The sequence below is a fragment of the Amblyomma maculatum genome, chromosome 10 (assembly GCF_055883805.1).
Source record: "Amblyomma maculatum isolate TAMU_Amacu chromosome 10, ASM5588380v1, whole genome shotgun sequence".
Taxonomy (NCBI): domain Eukaryota; kingdom Metazoa; phylum Arthropoda; class Arachnida; order Ixodida; family Ixodidae; genus Amblyomma; species Amblyomma maculatum.
This window is the reverse complement of record NC_139353.1, coordinates 158,289,446-158,311,614: the sequence shown is the minus strand read 5'-3', so window position 1 is coordinate 158,311,614 and position 22,169 is coordinate 158,289,446. Positions and strand designations below refer to the sequence as shown.

Here is a 22,169-nt window from a genome sequence, read left to right as displayed (position 1 = left end):
ACTCGTCGGAGCCCGTCATGTAAGTAGCTGAGAGTTATTACTTGTCACCAAGTCTGAGTGCCTGAAATTGTGGAAAACTAGTTTCCTCCCCCTTCACCTCGGCCGATCACCACCACACCAGTAAGCGTCGTGGGAGCGCCGGCTGAGAAAGGAGGTAAATACTTCCCCTTGGGGGGAAAGATACCAAGCAATGGACGCGCCACCAAGACCTCTACGGGGTTACTGGTGGTGGGGATATCTTTTATTACGCCCAAAAACAGGGGACCAGTGAAAAAACCGGTCGTGCTTGCTTAGAGGAGGTCGGCGGGGATCCCTTGGGATGTCGCGGGCTCCACCGCACGCTGAATAAGCCTCATGATGATGAGAAGCACTCACTATAGCTGCTAAGAAAACTACGAATCTGATCTTTTCTGCTGTGGGTTTTTGCCAGGTTGAATGTGGGGGGGGGGGGGGGGGGGGGGGGGGGGCTGACGAAATCGGTCAGGTGCGTCTTCCCTGGGTTGGCCATGGAGGGCGTCCGAGGTCCGCTAATTCGTAGAAAAAAGCGATCGTCATGCCCTTGTTGAGATGCCGGTATCCTTCGGTGAAGTTTGTTACCAGCACCTGAGCATGTTCTCTTCTGAATTTTGCGATGCTTCTTGCGACGCCGATACCTCGTTCCAAGAGCAAATGGATATTTCCTTCGACAATACCTTCAGCGGTTTCGATGTCTCAAGCAGACTACGACGCTTGATCGGGGCGGCACGGTCGATTCTGCGTCGCGGACGTTTAGAGCGACGTGTTCCGTCGAAGATCTCGTAGCAGGTATGGCTTTGTCTGCTGAGAGCTTGATGAGCTCAGATCGCAGGTCGCTGTTAGCCCAATGTTCATTTAGGAAGTCCATGCCTAAAATCAAGTCGCGGGAACACTGCTGTACTGCTGTAGGACGATGAAGCTGGTAGGGTAGGTACGTCCATTTACCGTAACCCTTACTGTGCATCGCACCGATGCCGTGATAAGGTTACCACCAGAAGTGCGGATTAGCGGGCCATTCCAAGTGGTCGTTACTTTCTTGAGCTGGGCGGCGAAAGCTCCGCTGATGACAGAGTAGTCGGCTCCGGTGTCCACTAGGGCGGTAGCTATGCGTCTATCGACAGCAATCTCAAGGTCGCTCGTTCGCTGACTTCGGTGATCGATATCTGCCTCGTCTCGTGCTGAGGTCGCGTGCGGGGCACACCGTCGTCACTTCGTTGGGCGGCAGTGATAGCTTGAGGTTGGGTCGTGTCGTCTTGGATGTTGATGTCGGGCGAAGCGGCGGTGTCACCTTCAAGTCTGGGCATGTCGGGGGCGTCTTCACACGTAATGCGGGCGTCATAGCGTCGTGGTCATTACTCGTCGTGGGCGGCGAAGGATATCCGTTAGTTCGCTGCCTAGCAACCTCACCTCCAATGGTTGCTACCTTTAGTTTACCTACGAGGACTTGGGGACCTTCCTTGCACACTGTCATCGTAGCTGCGGCCTGACGACGAAAAGCGGGCCCTGTCGGGGACCTGAATCGACGGGTTAGTGGTGCCAACTCACCGCTACACAGGTAGTTCTCGGTTTCTTGAGGTCGTTTACCAGGGCTGGGTCGTGGGGCGTCGAATGCAAATCCGCGGAGCCCAATTCGTCGGTACGGGCAGTGGCGTACAATGTGGGCAGCCTCACCGCAGTGGAAGCATAATGGACTGTTGTTCGCTGTCCTCCAAGCGTCGCACTTCCTGGGGTTTGATGGTCGTTGGTAGGCTTGGCGGGCGGGGGCCAAGGGGCAGCTTTTAGGAACACGACGGCAGCAGCAAGGGCTTGGAAAGTCTTCACCTCAGGGCGCAGGGTGACGTAATGCAGCAAAGTAGTTAATCGCTGTTGCCTCTTGTGCTGGAACCGTCGCAGCTGTCGCTTGAGGAATGCCCAGCGCCTGCTGGACTTCTTCACGAAAGACGTCAGTGAGCGTCGTCACCTTGGGTGGTTGGTATGATGGAAGTAAGCGATGAAGTTCCTCTCGGACGATCTCACGGATGAGGTCTCGAAGGCTCTCTCCGCTTGCAAATGCGCGTGGGTAGTGGCTTGAGTAGTCCGGTTGAAGTGGTCGTTCGTAGTGGCGGATCAGGCTGTCCAACGTCTTCTCGATGGTCGATGCTTCACTTTCAAATTCGTCGAGAGCTTTCGGCTTGTTTCGGACAGGTCCTGCAAAAAGCAACTTTTTAGCCCCTCGCATTAAAAATTTCACTCTCTCACCTTCGGTCATGTTAGGGTCGGCGCGGCAAACGAGGCGCTTCATCTCGTCTACACAGACCCGCCCTTATGAAAATGGAATTTGCCTTTTTACTTCCTTTGTTTTTACTTTTTGCTTCCTGAACAGCCTTCCTATAAACTGTTCCTTTCTTTTGACTAAAGGAACTTTCCTTTGAACTCACTTTGTTGAGATTTTCCTTTCTTTTGACAGAAGGAAGCTCATTTTTAAACTCGCTCTCTTTGGCAATGCCAATAATGACCTTCTTTCGTTTGTCCTCAAGTAAAGAGGAAGTAAGTTCCCTTTACTCTTTATGCATCACAACCTTTTTTTTTTGTTCTTAAGTGAAAACATACGAAGCTCATTCTTTTCAGCTCTACTTCTCGTTTTTTTCTTTCATGAGTATCCCTTGCACTTTTTTAACTTCTGAACTATTTAGAATAAGCCAATCATGCATTTATCAAATATACACAATCGCATTCGTTTCTTTGCTGTGCAAGTAAACATCATTTTCATTTTTTTTTTCATTTTATTTTGAATCCATGCTATTTTTTTTCATGCGCTAGATCTTACTTTTAGCGCGAGTTTCTTCTTAGTCACCACACAAGGACCAAGAATATTCACCCCTTCCTCCCTTTGTCCTTAATTGTAAAGATAACTTTCTTTTTCATGCATTTCTTGTGCTTATTTTTGTGTGTGTGGCATTACTTGGTCTATGTCTTGCCACTCTGAATTTTTTTTACATAAACTATAACACATTCAAGAATTTTCATACATGTTAAAGAATGCCAGGTGGTTCAAATTCATCGCTTTCGCAGCCCGCTGCTTATTTATTTATTTATTTATTTATTTTATTTATTGTTTCCTCAAGGGTCCACAATCGCATTCGTTTCTTTGCTGTGCAAGTAAACATCATTTTCATTTTTTTTTTCATTTTATTTTGAATCCATGCTATTTTTTTTCATGCGCTAGATCTTACTTTTAGCGCGAGTTTCTTCTTAGTCACCACACAAGGACCAAGAATATTCACCCCTTCCTCCCTTTGTCCTTAATTGTAAAGATAACTTTCTTTTTCATGCATTTCTTGTGCTTATTTTTGTGTGTGTGGCATTACTTGGTCTATGTCTTGCCACTCTGAATTTTTTTTACATAAACTATAACACATTCAAGAATTTTCATACATGTTAAAGAATGCCAGGTGGTTCAAATTCATCGCTTTCGCAGCCCGCTGCTTATTTATTTATTTATTTATTTTATTTATTGTTTCCTCAAGGGTCCACAGGGGACATTACATGAGGGGTGGGCAAACAAAAAGTTAATACGAACACAGATGGTCTTCAATGGCGGTTTTGAATAGAACACGATTGATGATGGCCGCCACTTCGGATGGAAGGTCATTCCAGTCATTGGCTGTTCGAAGAAAAAATGACATTTTATATGTTTCGGTGCGGGCCCGTTCAGGGTAGACGGCGTTAGGGTGACTATGACGAGAAAAGCGATGAGCGCGTGTTATCGGGGCAGTTTTATGATCGGAAGTGTGATAAAATTTATGATACAGCGAAAGACGGGCGATTTTACGCCGACAGGCCAGTGTTGGGAGATTAAGCTGAGATTTTAGTGCTGTAACGCTAGTATAGCGAGAGTAGTCTGAGCAAATGAATCTGGCGGCGCGGTTTTGGACTGCTTCGAGCGTGATTAGGTTAGTATAGTGGGGATCATATGCAGCCCCGATCAAAACGCGCGACAGAATTTTGTGTCGTGAATATGTCGCGCGACACATATTTTTGTCGTGCGACAAGCGTCTCAGTCGCGCTTTTGTCGTGCGACAGATACTTGTGTCGCGGGTTCTGTCGCAACGACAAAATTGCCTGTAGTGGTTTCTGTCGCAAAAAAGTCTTCTGTCTTGTCCTTTGTCTTGCGACAAAGGTGTCTGTAGTGGGTTTTGTCGTGCGACAAACATTGTTCTTGTCCTTTGTCGTGCGACAAAGAGGCCTGTCGCGGGTTGTGTCGCACGGAAAAAATATCTCTCGCGGGTTCTGTCTTGCGACAGATGTCTGCTTGGGATGTGTCGCATGACTAATTTCTGTCGCGGAATGTATGTCGCGCGCCGCATTTCTTTCGAGAGATGTGTGTCGCGGGACGCATTTTTTTCTCTGATATGTGTCGCGCAAGAGACTTGTTTCACAAAAACATTTAACTGAGTGTCTCCGAACAGGCGCTGTCGGACTGAGACGGTCATTATACATTCAAAACTAATTTACCGCAGTGTACCCAGGATAACATAACCATTACATTCACCGCCGTTCCCAAACTCGGAGGGGAAAACTTTATTGATGAGAATTTGGTTTGTTTTTTCTTCGTGAGAGGACGCTTCCCCTCAAGCCGCCTAGGGGGTGGTCGTCGTTCGATGGCTCTCGGCGACCTCCTTGGCCCAGGCCGTGATGGCGTGTTGCCGGCCTGGATCAGAGCTAAGTAATGCAGCCTCTCACTGTTCCGAATCGGTAATCTACAGGCCCTCCGGGGGTTTCAAGGTTTCACATTTAAACAAAATGTACTATAGGTCTGCCCTCTGATCTCCGCAAAGGGAACATGATGGGCAGTACTCGCTAGGATACCATTCTGCTAATTTATGCGGACAAAAGCACGCACACTGCAACAATCCACAATTTCAAACTTCCCGCGGAAGGGCTGTCAATGCTTACCATTGGTTAAAAGTTAAAGAAAACTAAAGCTTTATTTTGGCTCTCAAAAACCTTTCAAAAACCGGTTTAATTTTTGTTTTAATAATTAAATAGCCTCAAATAATTATTGGCGCGTTTGTATTGATATATATCGTCTGCGCCTTCTCACGAGTCACTGCTCCACAGTTACCGTACTACGCAGCTGTTTGCAAATGGCCGTTTGCTTGGTTGAATCTCGGTGGGCTGGGTCGCGTTTTGTGTTCTCTGCCGTATTTTACTTCTACCTGCGTGTAAAGTCGGCATCAGCTTCTTTCCTAGTCCCAGCGAGCGTCGTTAACTAACAGCGGTGGGTCCGTCGTCGTCTCGAGTGTTTCTGTGTCGTCTCGGTATACGGTCGGAGGCAGCTAGGGGTGAGTACATCGACAGGTAAGCCTTTCTCCACTTCTTTATGCATTCAAGCGGCTGTTATTTAGACATGTCACCATTGTGAATTCCGTTATTTATATTTGAGGTTTGAAAATCAGTGCAAGTAAATATGCAGACACATATTCCACGACGTGCGCGGATAAAAAAAAAATTCATGACTAACTTACAGGACAAAGTGTGCAATATAAACACCGCGGACCCCAAGGGACCATCAAGAGATTTGCGGGGTTCGTTCGCGCGATAGCTGTAAAAAAAAAAAAAAAAAAATATGCGTAACTATGGCACAAAGTGTGCAATATACACACTGCGGACCCCAAGGGTCCATCTAGAGATTTGCGGGGTTCGTTCGCGCGATAGCTGTAAAAAACAAAGAAAAATCATGCGTAACTACGGCACAAAGTGTGCAATATAAACACTGCGGACCCCAAGGGTCCATCAAGACATTTTTGCGGGGTTCGTTCGCACGATAGCCGTAAAAAAAAAAAAAAAATCATGCGTAACTACGGCACAAAGTGTGCAATATAAACACTGCGGACCCCAAGGGTCCATCTAGAGATTTGTGGGGCCCGTTCGCGCGATACCTCTGAAAAAAAAAGAAATCATGGGCAACTACGGGACAAATTGTGCGCAGTATAAAGGCGGAGTCACACTGCGGAAACACAACAGCGACATCAACCGAACAAGTTCGCCAAACAAGCCGTCAACAAGTTTCCGAACCAACTTGTTCCCCAACAGCATGTCACACCGCATGAACAGTCGGGAAGCCAAACAGGTTGCTGCAGTGTTACCTCGGTGTGACAGTGTTTGGCAACCAAAACAAGCAGGAAACAGTGTCCGTCAACGCTGTTCGGCCTGTTCGCTGGCCGGGCGAATTTCCGGACGACAACAGACCAACCAAAGTACTCATATTTGAGCTGATTGACTCATTCCTGCGAATTTCCTACTTGCAGGTACGGTTTTCTTTTTTTGCAGAGTTTCCATGCAAACCATTTCCCACGTTGTGGCGTCTTGCAGGCAGCGCATTCACCCGTTGGCAAGGGCACGGAGCTTCGGCAACGGCGCCTCCCGCGGGTGGCGATGATATGCGCTTGCCTGCCAGCCGTAACGTCGTCGGCTGACTTATTGCGCCGGGAATTCCCGCCTTGGCGGCGGCTGTGTGAACCTTGAACCAAACGTGAGCGTCCCGTGTGTGTGCCTGAGAACATGTAAACTGACAACCCCCATCTGCAGCGTCCCTCCGACGATTCGGCGCCGCGGTGGCTGGCGCCGTGCCATCCGTGTTTACCTTGTTTTGACAGCGGCCATGCTTTGATGCGAGAGAGTGCGATCACGGGACACCGAGCAGCAGTGCGTGGTGCGTCGACAATGAGAGCGGGCACGTGAAGAAATGGGCGAAGGAGTGAGTGGTGCGTCAGCACAGAGAGCGGATGTTTGAAAACTGTGTGCGAACGTGCGTGTGTGAAATGAAGAAGTGTATTTGTAATCGAGTCGTTAATTATTAATAAGGCGTATGACGTGATCGAATCAGCGAAGCTCGCGTGGGCGAGCTGTATGGTTGTGCGGTCAGAACGCCGACTCGTCGTCCGGACGAGGAATTCCACTCGTGTTGTGTTGCAAGCCATGGTGGTGGTCTGTCGGATTCGTGTTCTCACGGTCGAGGCCTCACAAATGCCTCTCATGTGACTTTCCTGTACTCCTGTAAGTATGTAGATAAATCTCATGTAATGTCTTCTCTGCCGTAAGCCTCTGCCCATTCCTCCAAACTGCTCATCATTTCTCAGGACGAGACCTGAGGAGATCGACCACAGTGAGAGCCGAACCGAGGGTCCCACAATAACAGTGCCCTCGTTCATCATTAAAGCAAGCTCAGCGTAATTGGGACAGCCTCTTTGTCTATTAAATTTTTCACAGGCACGTGTATAGCGCATGAATTTGGGCGAAATTGTAGCAAAATGGTCGGCTCCTGACATCAGCGACTCAACGAGCAGCAAGTTTCCGCGGTGTGACACGGTGTCGCCCAACTGTAGGAGAACAAGTTCGCGGCAGCTGTTGGAGGGCGACAACGACATGTTTCCCAATAGTTCGTGTTGGCGCGATGTGACAGGGTCGCCAACACTGCGCCAACACGTTGTTGACGGACAGAGTTGACCAACTGTTTCCGCAGTGTGACTCCGCCTTAAACAACCCCCTCCTCCCCCCCCCCCCCTTTTGTGAAAAACAAATCATGAGACAAAGTGCGCAATACCAAGCTATTTGCTGAGTCCGCAACCCCCCCCCCCCCCCCTTACACACAAAGAAGGGTTGCGCGATAGCTGTGGTCTGGCTAGACGCAGTTCTACTGGGTTTTGCAGCGAGTTTCATAGCCTACTTTAGTTTCACAAAGTCAAAGAACCGCAAGTGCAGTGCAGAAGCAGGGAGTGCACGCAAGAGAGAGGAAAGATCGCCCCCACGCCCTATAGAAGCACGAGCTCTGGTTGCACTGTCACACGGGGCTGCAGTGCAAATCGTCTTGGTGGTTCGACGAGCGTGCGGCGAGGTTTTGGAGGTAGTAGAATCCCTGTAGCGGCACGCATACCAGCGGCGACACTCAACGATTCTTTCATTAATTTTTTTTTATCAATTGACTTGGTTTTCGCGTGACAACAATTCTTTTCAAAACACAATTCTTTCATTATTCTTTTTTAGCAACTGACTAGCCTTTTGCCTGACAATGATGCTTTCATTAATTTTTTTTTAGCAATTGACTGGCCTTTTGCCTTGCAACGATGCTTTCAATATTTTTTTTAGCAATTGACTGGCCTTTTGCCTGATAACAATGCTTTCATCCGATTGTTAGGGTAACTAATCTGCAGAAGCTAAGTTCTTGTGTAACTGCTAAGCAGCAGAGAAGTGCCACTGCTTTACTTGCTTTAACAAGGTGCAGAGGTGCAAACTGAATTCTTTTCTTGAATTGCCACTCTACTGTCCTCATATTGCAATAGCTGTTTCCCACTGACAAGCTTAAAGTTGTTCCTTGCGAGCTGTCATATTTATGTCATTCATGACCGCCCTGAGAAATGTGCCTCTAATGGGGCTGCAGGTTTTTGCCTTAATACAAATATCTTGGTTATAAAGGCAAATATTTGGTACAGAGCATATTTGTTGTCATCTGATGTATGGCAATCAGTGCAACCTGACTCACCATTTCCTTTTAGTGCCCTTTTCAATTTAGTTTTCAGTCCCTCTAAGGTGCCCGCTTACTTTGAAGGAGTGTAAAATTGTCCCAGTGGTTTTCAACAATTGCAAGTACTCAGCCATGGGAATTAAAAAGCAAATGTAAGAAGCCAAATAGCATACACCTAAGTTGAAAAAGAGTGAATAATTTAGAATGCTGTTTCAGAGGTAGTTGCTGGAAATGAAACCATCTTATGTGCTCCTTTAACTTTCAGTCCCAAGCCAGCCTTAGCTGATACAAGCCATAGTTCCCCCAGCAGCACTGCACTGGTCATACTTCCACTGTAGCCACCAGGTGTGAGTTTTTGCTTTTACAGATATTCTCATGTTCTTTACAAATATGCATAACGTTTGTAAAGTGCCTTCCTGCTCTAAATCTAAGGATTCAAATGCATGAACCGACTGCATGCTAAACAGGGTGGTATGTACTATAAACTGTAAATGAAAGTAAATGAATAACCAATAAAACTAGCGTAGTGGCTTTAGGGCCATGCTAGTGTAACCTGACTTTTAAGTGTCCTTTAAAACTCATTTGTCAGTGTCTGTGAAGTGTCCTCTTACAGAGGTGGAGGGTAAAATAGTACCAGTGGTCTTCAGAAATAAAAAAACTTTAGATGAGGGGAATTTTTTACTTCCTCCCCGCTTGAGTTGCATAAACATTAGTTGTAGAGTGTGGCAAAATTTCGAAAGTGTCAGAGATATCTGCTAGAAATTAAACAATTCGCTGTATTTCTTTACCTTTCAGTCCCGAACCAGCCTTCAGCTAGTACAAACCATAGGTCCCACAGCAGCACTGTACCACTTCTACCTCTGCCACAGCCATCAGGTAGGAAATGTTTATGCTTTTCAGATATTTGCATGTTCTCACAGGCACAGAATTTTTATGAATTTTGCTAAAATCATAAGAACATAAATGCTTCAGCCTTGTACATACTATCTAGTATATGGTATGTATTGTCGGCTAAAAAACTAAATTGGCCACCACTCATTGCCACAGAGAATCAGTAGTGCTACACTGTTGTATAGTGCCGCTTGCTTGTGGCCAAAGTGCCATGAGTTATGAAAAATTTCGCTCTCACTCTTGCACGGGGGATTGCCAGACAAGTTTCTAGTGTGGCGTTCGGCAGCTCTGCTGTTCATGGTTGTAATGAAGAGGAGTGCATATTGCACTGTGGCAAAGCAGTGGGACGGCCGTGATCTATCAAACTGCTGAAAGAACGAGGTACTGCGGCCAGGTATGCCGGAAAACTACCCGAGATGCAGCATCGGTGGCTATCGCAATGTGCACTTCAACCCAGTACAGCAAGAGATGGCGTGCTTTGCTGCAGTGCTACTTCTTTTTGGATACTGTCTTTATTATTGCCTCTGCAAATGCGCTTGATATTCTGTTCAGTGAGTCCTCTTAGCACTGTTTAAATTAGGTGCCGTGGCATATTTTTAGCAGCATGTAGATCTCATATGGTAAGTTATAAAGTTTTTGGATGAAACCAGATAGAGAATCTTATCCGTTATAGGAGTATCCTTAGTCCAGTAAAAAGTTACCGTCAGACTCAGTGCCAAGTCTGCTGAAACAAGCCATTGTTTTTGATAGAAGCATATTGTCACACTAAGTAAACTGTTATGCCTGGTTCACACTGCAGAAACATTTGGTCAACCTTTGTCTGCCAACAGCACATCTGCATAGCTTTGGCAACCATCTCGCCACTTTAACAATAACTGTCTGGAAATATGTACCTGTCACCCAGCTACACAGTGGAAATTTCTACGGGAACACTTGGCGAGCTCCTTGTCTCACTGAAAAAAAAAACTGACAGTGCTCCCTTACTGCTCCTCAAGCATAGCCACTCGTATAGTCCCATACTGCCTGCGTGCTCATTTCTGGGGTCAAATACTGTGCATGGAGGAGAAAGGGAAACATGCGGCACCAGCACAGCTGGTTTCATCGGCAGCCTGTCTGACTGCTTGCAAGGCGCCATGCTACGTCATGCAACAAAGCGATGAAGAAGAGTTTTCTTTAAGTGCTGTCTTGATGCATGGAAACTGTTAAAAAATGGTCAGTTACCTTTAAGTGCATGCTGTGGTGGTGTGTTGTTGCCGGAAGTTTTGCTCAGCTGGCGAAAAAATCAAATAATGCTGACGGACGCTGTCTCCATTTAGTTTTCGTTGCCCGAGGCAACACCCCGGCAACGTGCCTTGTTTCTCAGCTCTTTGGAAACAAGTTTGTAGTGAAAAAATTTCTGGCTTGCTGGCAAATGTGTTTTGTTCATGCCGCTGATGTGTTCCTCCAGTGTGAACTGGGTTTTTGGTAGCAGATACTATTATTTATCACCTTTCATTTTTCATAATGAAGATTATGTTTGTGATTCATATTCCTAACAATCTCCTCATGACATTTGCATAAGGGACAATGTATCCAGCCATTAAACTGAAGCTGTTGTCAGGGGACTCACTGAAAAAAATGTCGAACACATTGCAGAAACAATGCTGAAGAGAGTATTAAAGAACAAGTGAGCATGTTAATGGCTGATGCAATGCCTTAGGTCATGTTGCCCAAACTGGCAGGATGGGATGTATGTGACTGACAATAACTTCAAAAAAAAAATAAACAGGAAAAACATCACTTAATTTCGGCTTTCCGATAGCTCTGCGACAGCACGATGCGCTTTCTCACTGGTGGTGTGCGCTCTTCGATGTCATGACCATCAACATCAGGACAGCTGGATAGCACGCTAGAAATTTATCAAGCTTGGCAGGCGACTTTGAGAGGGAAGGGTAAGTTTGTCATCACTTTTTTTTTATCGAAAGCTTGCCAGAAGGCATATTATAGAAACTTATGTAAAATATTTTCCGTAAGGAACCGGAGCAGGCGCCCGCTCTTATTGTTGTCGGTGAGCCATTTAGAGAAGTCCTCTTCCCTTGTTGTGGTTAGTCCCACTTCCCGCAGAATCTGTGTCCTTGATGCCTTTGTCCCTGCACAAGTCCGCAGCAGGTGGCGAATGCTCACTTCTTCAGCTGGTGTGGAACACTTCGGGCATGTGGTTGGTCCGATGTCTGCTTGAGATTGCCATCGGCATGTTACCGACTGGGTAAGGGCCGCCCCAGCTCTTATCCTCCTAAGGGAAACTTCCTCCAATCTCGTTAAGTTACGAGGGAGGGGGAATGTACACGGGGTTATGAGGGCACATGTACTTCTCCTTAAAGAAGATGCTAAGATGGGAACTTGAGTACACTGTCACAAGCCAGTGGTGCGATGTAATAGTGTCGAGTTGCAGTCTCACTGCTTTGAGCAATAGTTTACTTTTCTGGCTGTTGCTACTGTTTCACCGATCAGTTCAGTTCAGTCGTGTCCGACTCTTCGTGACCCTATGGACCATGTCACGCCACGCTTTCCGGTCTCTCACTATCTTCTTAACATCACATAGCTTCATCTGCAATGCCTCGAGAATGCCATCTAACCATCGCGTTCGCTGCCTACCCCTTCTCCGGCGACCCTCAACCTTTCCCAACATCAAATCTTTCTCCAACGACTCCTCTCTTCTCATCAGATGACCAAAGTAGCTGAGCTTTAACTTTAGAATTTGACCCTCCAATGAGCAGTCAGGGTTTATGGTCGACAATATCGACTGATTTGATCTTCTGGCAGTCCAAGGAACTCTCAAGAGTCTTTGCAAACACCGCAATTCAAACGCCTCAATTCTTCGGCGGTCAGACTTTTTCACAGTCCAACTGTCGCATCCATACATCACAACTGGAAAGACCATATAGCACGAGTTATACGGATCTTGGTTGGCAGACTAATATCTCTGCTCTTACTAGGCGGTCAAGGCTAACCACTGCTCTCTTTCCCACAAGCAGGCGGCTCCTAATGTCATGGCTGCAGTCTCCTTCCGAGGTAATCTTGTTCTTTAGAGTAAATTGGTGCTTGGAGCAGCGGAAAGTCTATCAAAAAGAGTCGTCATATGAAAAGCACACTTCAAGTCATTCATATCATTGTCCTCCTTTCATGCGCTAGCAATTGACCCAGAAAGTTAACAGTGTTGACCTTTTTTTTATACATTAAACTTTTTCGTATTCATTTTACTTAATCAGTTACTACAGCCACCCATGTACTGTAGCCACGCACTGTTGAAGTCATGGCGAAGATGCCAGTGTAGCTCTTTTCTGGTTAATTCCAGCAGTAATCGGCTTCAGAAGTGCTGAACTAACACCAGTGGCAAAGTACTACTATTTCAGTTCCCGACAAATGCCCACACTGCGAAGAACCCGCTTGCGACACCACTGTCTGGCATCTAATATGGATATGCCCAGGAACTTTGCATATACGCAAGATCATTTTACGAAAAGCTGGACTTGCACCGACTAATGACTCTCATTTCCACTTATGGATAACAAACAACATTTATGCGTGCAGTTTATGTGACTTCTTGCACATGGCCGCACTCCACACATTCCTGTGACTCTACCACCACCTTTTATGCCGTGTGGCAAACTCAGCGCCATAAATAAAATAAAATAAAAAGTGCTGAACTACTCTCCAGGCATAATCCAAACCATTTCTAAGCACAAGCGGCGGTCGGCGCTTTGGTTCTGAGCGACGCTTTCCTAATTGGTCTACTCATGAAACTACCTTTGTGAATCCTAATCTGCCATAGTAAAAGAATGATATGGTTAACTTTTGCAAAGAAAAAATCGCAGAGCTAGCACAAGCAGGGCGGTTGAGCCCAATTTGCACCGGCGGCAGCTGGCTTTGGCTTGAGTTGAAACTTACTTGTCGCGGTTATCGCTCTTAGCAGCAATTTGCCACTGGTCAGCGATTCTCAAGAGTGATTCAATTTTGGTAATCTACTCAGTATTCCAGACACCAACAAATTTTGCTCGCTTCATTTCTGACATTGGCACTAGCGATATGCTGTTTTGTTCGCGTACGGTTTGCGGGAGGAGGGGCCACCGCAATGATGTTTACGGTGGTCGAGGAGGTGCTGCCCTTGTGTGGTGCTTGACCACGCTGTTGGCACCTCGTCGGTACGACACTCCGGGAACCATTTATAAATAGGATATTTGTAAATGCAGCTTCAATCTGCCAATCACGGCGTCGCTTCAGCTGTTGTACTTAATGGGCAATAGCTGCTGTAACTGAGAACGGCAGTGAGCTGTGTAACAGCAGCGAACCGCGATTGGCAGTTAACCATGGTTAAGTTCGGTAGCCGTGATTAAGCTAGCCGAGTAACTAGGGTATAAGAGAAACTTATGGTCAGTTTGAGTAGCAGAGCAGTTTCAGACAGGAGGAAATTGTAAGCTGTGAATAGAAAAGAATTTGGTTGGGAGATATGATTAGTATGCTTGAAGCAGGGCAGATGGCTGCAGGTAAAGCAAAACAGTGATAATTGAAAATCAGTGGAGCAGTACTTTGTCCTACAGTGGAAGTAACTAGCCTTGTGATGTCGATAATTGATGCAGACTTACCTTGCAATCCATATTGCACTAGTTTCTGTAGTATATAGTGCAAACAGTGCCACAATTTCTAATTGCATTAAATTATTTGTTGTCCAAATGGTTATTGTTCCCCATCCCCTTACAGTAATTGTGTAAATAGTCGAGTTGTATCAGTCATTGATTCTGCATGCATTGTTCTTGCTTTCACTTCGTTCCTATATTACTTTGCAGGTTGTATCTGCACTGTGGTATTATGGATGAGTGTTTGTAGTTTTGAACCTAGTCAGATTGTAATATTGATATTTAACCACACTGATATTACCTATTACCTAATATTGCAGATTCCTTGTGGCACTACCTCAAGGCGAAGGCCTGCCCTGCCGATGAGCTGCAGAAGCGCTACATAAAGGTGGCAAGGTACCTGGCGAGAAGTGCTGTAACCGGCGGCGGTAAATATCTTCTCATGGTCATGTTTGATTCTTCTGTCCAGTTTAGGCAGAATTAAGTGGTTGGCTGATATAATTTGTTCAGCATCACAGTAGCAGGTAATGATTGTCATCATGGGTGTGGTGATCGTCTTCCTCGTCGAGCTCTTCTGATATGTTGCCAGTGAGAGGAGAGCAAAATGATCATCACCTGTTGCAATGCACGGTATAAAAAAGAAGAACCGAATAAGGGTAAATAGGGTACGCCTCAGGTCACATATGAGCCAACGTTTCGACAAGTGGACTTGCCTTTGTCTGGGCATAGCGATCATCACTGGCAGGGGTTTAAATACGCTTTTGCTTCCGAAGAAGAAAAGCTGGGGAGGGAAAAGTGGGTGCGAAAGAGTGGGGAGGAGAGGATGGGTGAGAAGAAAGTGGGTCATGAAGTGGGGAAAAAAAAGACATCTTGAGTATGTACTTATCAGCCATGGAACCAGGGATTCTGTAGCCTGCAAAAGAAGTAAAAGCAGCAGTACCAGGAAAAAAAAAAGGACTGCTATGCTGGTTAGGTGATTAGTCACCACTAAAGATGGTTTGGTGAAGATACACCTTACAAAGGGAGGCTATGCAAAGGGCCCTGATAAGGCATATATCTAGGGGGACAATTCTTAAAAGGAGGGGGTAGGGCGGGGAGTACATAGTCACAGGATAATAACCGCATAGTGAAAACTAATAATAGCCTTAAGTGTGTATCTCAACCTGGAACCAGAGATCCTGTGGCCTACAAAAGAAGTAAAAGGGGCAGTACCAGGGAAAAAAAAGAGAAAAAATCATAGTACCCAGTAGATGATTAGTCACCACTTAGGCAGGTTTGGTGCAGATAAACCTTACAGAGCGCCCTGATAAGGCATATATCAAAGGAGGACAATTCTTAAAACTTTCTGCAAAGGGGGGGGGGAATACAGTCACAGGATAATAAGGGCACAGGGAACCAACACTGACATGAGAAAATAAAAAAAAGGAAAGAGAAAAAAATAATAAGGATAATAAAAAAAATATGTGAGGACAAATTCAAGCAACAAGTGATAAGGAGGAAATGTGTTTAGAGGAACGTGTAGGGTTATGCTATTGCAGAAGGGAATAGGGTGTACGTGCGTTGTGAATAAACTGTACAATTAAGGCTGTGAGACTGTTTTTCCGAATAGTTATGATGGAGAGGGAATATACCTAAGGGATTCTAGCGTTCCCTTAGATATATTTATTGCTGCTGGTTCCAATGTTCTAAATTTATGAATTAGATACGCCTCTCTGTATTTTCTGTCCCTTGCAGATTTAAAGCCTGAATGGAGAATATATAATTTAATTTCGAACTTATGGTCTTTCTGATTGAAATGCTGGGAAACTGCTTTCGGGAGGTTTTTGCCTACGTCTGCCCGATGTCCAATAAGCCGCATGTTCATTGGTTGTCCTGTCTCTCCGATGTACTGTTTATGACAAAAGGAGCATTCTAGAAGGTAGATAATGTTTGAAAATGTGCAGTTAAAGCCTGATTTTATGTGAAAAATGAAATCACTTGCATTGCTTTTAACCGTGGTGTCTTTTTGTATATGACTGCACGTCTTACATCTAGGTCGAGAGCAAGGGTGTGGTTGTGTTGGATGCTTGTTGTCGAGTTTACAATGTACTAGATTATCTCTAAGGTTAGCGTTACGTTTGTATGTCACTCTTGGTGACATAGAACATTTTACGAGTCATCACCGAGACATTGTAAACAAGGAATATTTGTAGGACAGGCGACACGGCTTAGAAGAATATGTAGCAATGATAGTGACTACCTAAACGAACTACATTCATTGAAAGCAACACTAATCCTGAGGAACTATCCCGGTAACTCCCATGATACGGCCCTCGAAAAAGCAAGCACTTTAAACCGCAACGGTGTGCTCACGAAACGACCAAAGGCCAACAGCGAACGACAGCCTTCTTTTGGTAATAAATACTCCAATGCCCTTCCAAACATAAACAATATTCTGCGGAAATACCATTCCATGCTAACGTGTAATGAACGCCTCAAGAAAATATTTCCGGAGACACCAAGAGTGACATACAAACGTAACGCGAACCTCAGAGATATTCTAGTACATTCTAAACTCGACAACAAGCATCCAACACAACCACACCCTTGCTCTCGACCTAGAAGTAAGATGTGCAGTCATATACAAAAAGACACCACGGTTAAAAGCAATGCAAGCGATTTCACTTTTCACATGAAATCAGGCTTTAACTGCACATCTTCAAACGTTATCTACCTTCCAGAATGCTCCTTTTGTCATAAACAGTACATCGGAGAGACAGGACAACCAATGAACATGCGGCTTAATGGACATCGGGCAGACGTAGGCAAAAACCTCCCGAAAGCAGTTTCCCAGCATTTCAATCAGAAAGACCATAAGTTCGAAGAAATTAAATTATATATTCTCCAGTTTGGCTTTAAATCTGCAAGGGACAGAAAATATAGAGAAGCGTATCTAATTCATAAATTTAGAACATTGGAACCAGCGGGAATAAATATATCTAAGGGAACGCTAGAATCCCTTACGTATATTCCCTCTCCATCATAACTATTCGGAAAAACAATCTCTCATAGCCTTAATTGTATAGATTATTCACAACGCAAGTACACCCTATTCCCTTCCGCAATAGCATAACCCTACATGTTCCTCTAAACACATTTCCTCCTTATCACTTTTTGCTTGAATTTGTCCTCACATATTTTTTTTATTATCATTATTATTTTTTTCTTTTTTTTTCTCATGTCAGTGTTGGTTCCCTGTGCGCTTACTATCCCGTGACTGTATTCCCCCCCCCCCCCGCCCCCTTCGCAGAAAGTTTTAAGAATTGTCCTCCTTTGATATATGCCTTATCAGGGCCCTTTGTAAGGTGTATCTGCACCAAACCCGCGGAAGTGGTGACTAATCATCTACCTGGTACTATGATATTTTTCTCTTTCTTTTTTCCTGGTACTGCCGCTTTTACTTCTTTTTAGGCCGCAGGATCTCCGGTTCCAGGTTGAGATACACACTTAAGGTTATTATTATTTTTCACTATGGGGTTATTATCCTGTGACTATGTACTCCCCGCCCTACCCCCTCCTTTTAAGAATTGTCCCCCTAGATATATGCCTTATCAGGGCCCTTTGCATAGCCTCCCTTTGTAAGGCGTATCTTCACCAAACCATCTTTAGTGGTGACTAATCACCTAACCAGCATAGCAGTCCTTTTTTTTTCCTGGTACTGCTGCTTTTACTTCTTTTGCAGGCTACAGAATCCCTGGTTCCATGGCTGATAAGTACATACTCAAGATGTCTTTTTTTTTCCCCACTTCATGACCCACTTTCTTCTCACCCATCCTCTCCTTCCCACTCTTTCGCACCGACTTTCCCCTCCCCAGCTTTTCTTCTTCGGAAGCAAAAGCGTATTTAAACCCCTGCCAGTGATGATCGCTATGCCCAGACGAAGGCATGTCCACTTGTCGAAACGTTGGCTCATCTGCGACCTGAGGCGTACCCTATTTACCCTTGTTGGGTTCTTCTTTTTTTTTTATACCATGCAAACCATCTTCTTCCTTTCGTTCTACCTGTTGCAATGCAGCCAGCAGGCAGGAAAAAACTAACGCCTCTCATCCATCTCGTGCACCACTGATCTGCCAAGCATTGCATCGCTTAAATCTAGGAGTTGCGAAAGCCTGAGATCTGTAATTATTGGTGCACAAATAAGTGCCTCCAATTAACAAGCATTGGACATCATTGGAGCTATGCACTTTTGCTAGCACTAAGTTGACTAAATTGCCAAGTTAACAAGATCAGGATAGGTGAGAGTTCACTATCTGTTATCAAGGAAGCATATTGTGCTTATAAAAATGGTGTGGTTTTCTTCATAATTGGTCATTCGAGCTATGCAGTGCATGCGAAATGTGTTGTTTCAGTCAACAGATGTCTCCCGAATTCTGCAGTGGTCTGCATAGCTAGGTGACATTTTGTTGACACGTTGCATACTTATGAGCTCTGGAATTGGAATTCGTACGTATATTTCTTATGAGCATGCAGTCTCACAGTCTTTCTCTTCTTCAGCTAGGGCATGCTGAACTTGCACAAGCAGAAGAAAAAAGAAAAAGGAACGTCATCAGCCGGGAATATTGTGGTAATAAATTGTTTCGCCCCAAGTAAGGTGTTTTTGATGTGCATGGCCATACTTAAGAATGCATGGAATGCAGAGCTAGACTGGTGCTCCGCAGCTGTATGTTAATTTATCAATAGCAACTACTTGACGAGGCAGACTACAGAAATGCACCTCACTACACAAATACTACACACCAGGAGACAGACTACAGAAGGACAACACTACAAAACACACTACAGACTTGCGACACACTACAAAAAACAGACTACAGACATGCGACACACTACATAAGACAGACTACAGAATTGCTACACACTACACAACGCAGACTACAGAAATACTACACAAGACAAACAACACAATTACGACATGCCAAAAATACGACAAACTACAAACTACAGCAATTTTTTCTGTAGTATTTCTGTAGTACGTTTTGACTGGGGCACATGCGTAATCAAGTTTAGGACGTATGAAAGTTATATAAGCAAGAAGCTTAATGGGAGGGGGAGCTAGTGATAGGTTACGGCGCAAATACCCTAGAACTTGATTGGCTGAATTGGTGATGTGGTGAATATGATGCGACCAGGTTAAATGTTTACTTAAATGGATACCAAGATACTTGTATGAGTCAATGGATGAAATAGGATTGTTGATAATTGTATAAGTATTTTCACGGTGGTTGCGCCGGCGATGGAAAGAAATAAGTGACGTTTTACTGCTATTTAGGGACATATGAGCCAAGTACTACACCATTCTTCGACGCGTGCGAGATCTTCTTGAAGAATGGTGGCGTCGGAGGAATTATGTATTGGGCGGTAGATGACGCAATCATCCGCAAAGAGTCGGACATTAGATCTGATGTTAGAGGGTAAATCATTTATGTAGATAAGGAACAGAAGAGGGCCTAAAACGGTCCCCTGAGGGACGCCAGACAAGACAGGGGAGAGGGATGACGAGTGTGAGTTAGCATGAACGAATTGATAACGATCAGTAAGGAAGGCTCGAATCCAATCCAGAACTAGGGGATGAAGGTTTAGGCGTGACAGTTTAAGAATTAGGCGCGCGTGCGGGACTTTATCAAATGCTTTTTCGAAATCCAGAAATATTGAATCCGTGGGAATGTTACGATCTAGCAATGCGTGTATATCATGAAGAAAAAGAACAAGTTGCGTGTCACAGGAATGGTCTTTACGAAAGCCGTGTTGGTTAGAATGAAAAAAATTACGAGATGATAAAAACTTGGCAGTATGAGAATATATGATATGTTCCATAATTTTACAACAAACACAGGTTAATGAGATTGGCCTATAGTTAAGTGGTGAAGATCTGTTACCTTTCTTGTGGACTGGAATGACCTTCCCAATGCGCCAGTCCCGTGGTAATGAACACGAAGAATATGACTGCTGAAAAATCAGAGACAATATGATACTGCAGAGGTCTTTGGTGTTTTTGAGGATTTTGGCATTGATGCCGTCAATACCAGCGGATGAAGAATTTTTTAGTTTATCGATGACCATGGCGATGCCGCGCGGTTCAAATGCAATGTTATCCATAGGTGTGTGAAGAAAACTGGGTGCATGACGAAATCGGTCAGGTGCGTCTTCCCGGGGTTGGCCATGGAGGGCGTCCGAGGTCCGCTAATCCGTAGAAAAAAGCGATCGTCATGCCCTTGTTGAGATGCCGGTATCCTTCGGCGAAGTTTGTTACCAGCACCTGAGCATGTTCTCTTCTGAATTTTGCGATGCTTCTTGCGACGCCGATACCTCGTTCCAAGAGCAAATGGATATTTCCTTCGACAATACCTTCAGCGGTTTCGATGTCTCAAGCAGACTACGACGCTTGATCGGGGCGGCACGGTCGATTCTGCGTCGCGGACGTTTAGAGCGACGTGTTCCGTCGAAGATCTCGTAGCAGGTATGGCTTTGTCTGCTGAGAGCTTGATGAGCTCAGATCGCAGGTCGCTGTTAGCCCAATGTTCATTTAGGAAGTCCATGCCTAAAATCAAGTCGCGGGAACACTGCTGTAGGACGATGAAGCTGGTAGGGTAGGTACGTCCATTTACCGTAACCCTTACTGTGCATCGCACCGATGCCGTGATAAGGTTACCACCAGAAGTGCGGATTAGCGGGCCATTCCAAGTGGTCGTTACTTTCTTGAGCTGGGCGGCGAAAGCTCCGCTGATGACAGAGTAGTCGGCTCCGGTGTCCACTAGGGCGGTAGCCATGCGTCTATCGACAGCAATCTCAAGGTCGCTCGTTCGCTGACTTCGGTGATCGATATCTGCCTCGTCTCGTGCTGAGGTCGCGTGCGGGGCACACCGTCGTCACTTCGTTGGGCGACAGTGATAGCTTGAGGTTGGGTCGTGTCGTCTTGGATGTTGATGTCGGGCGAAGCGGCGGTGTCACCTTGAAGTCTGGGCATGTCGGGGGCGTCTTCACAAGTAATGCGGGCGTCATAGCGTCGTGGTCATTACTCGTCGTGGGCGGCGAAGGATATCCGTTAGTTCGCTGCCTAGCAACCTCACCTCCAATGGTTACTACCTTTAGTTTACCTACGAGGACTTGGGGACCTTCCTCGCACACTGTCATCGTAGCTGCGGCCTGACGACGAAAAGCGGGCCCTGTCGGGGACCTGAATCGACGGGTTAGTGGTGCCAACTCACCGCTACACAGGTAGTTCTCGGTTTCTTGAGGTCGTTTACCAGGGCTGGGTCGTGGGGCGTCGAATGCAAATCCGCGGAGCCCAATTCGTCGGTACGGGCAGTGGCGTACAATGTGGGCAGCCTCACCGCAGTGGAAGCATAATGGACTGTTGTTCGCTGTCCTCCAAGCGTCGCACTTCCTGGGGTTTGATGGTCGTTGGTAGGCTTGGCGGGCGGGGGCCAAGGGGCAGCTTTTAGGAACACGACGGCAGCATCAAGGGCTTGGAAAGTGTTCACCTCAGGGCGCAGGGTGACGTAATGCAGCAAAGTAGTTAATCGCTGTTGCCTCTTGTGCTGGAACCGTCGCAGCTGTCGCTTGAGGAATGCCCAGCGCCTGCTGGACTTCACGAAAGACGTCAGTGAGCGTCGTCACCTTGGGTGGTTGGTATGATGGAAGTAAGCGATGAAGTTCCTCTCGGACGATCTCACGGATGAGGTCTCGAAGGCTTTCTCCGCTTGCAAATGCGCGTGGGTAGTGGCTTGAGTAGTCCGGTTGAAGTGGTCGTTCGTAGTGGCGGATCAGGCTGTCCAACGTCTTCTCGATGGTCGATGCTTCACTTTCAAATTCGTCGAGAGCTTTCGGCTTGTTTCGGACAGGTCCTGCAAAAAGCAACTTTTTAGCCCCTCGCATTAAAAATTTCACTCTCTCACCTTCGGTCATGCTAGGGTCGGCGCGGCAAACGAGGCGCTTCATCTCGTCTACACAGACCCGCCCTTATGAAAATGGAATTTGCCTTTTTACTTCCTTTGTTTTTACTTTTTGCTTCCTGAACAGCCTTCCTATAAACTGTTCCTTTCTTTTGACTAAAGGAACTTTCCTTTGAACTCACTTTGTTGAGATTTTCCTTTCTTTTGACAGAAGGA

The 22,169-nt window shown here is 45.8% G+C and overlaps 1 long non-coding RNA gene across 1 annotated transcript; it reads left to right on the top strand.

The window, feature by feature from the left end:
* Nucleotides 1–5,110: 5,110 nt before the first annotated feature.
* LOC146177769 (uncharacterized) lies at nucleotides 5,111–18,644 on the top strand. Its single transcript, XR_014701086.1, has 5 exons — nucleotides 5,111–5,355; nucleotides 8,784–8,863; nucleotides 9,314–9,394; nucleotides 14,343–14,450; nucleotides 18,556–18,644. It is a non-coding gene; the product is annotated as an uncharacterized LOC146177769 (long non-coding RNA).
* The last annotated feature ends 3,525 nt before the right edge of the window (nucleotides 18,645–22,169 follow it).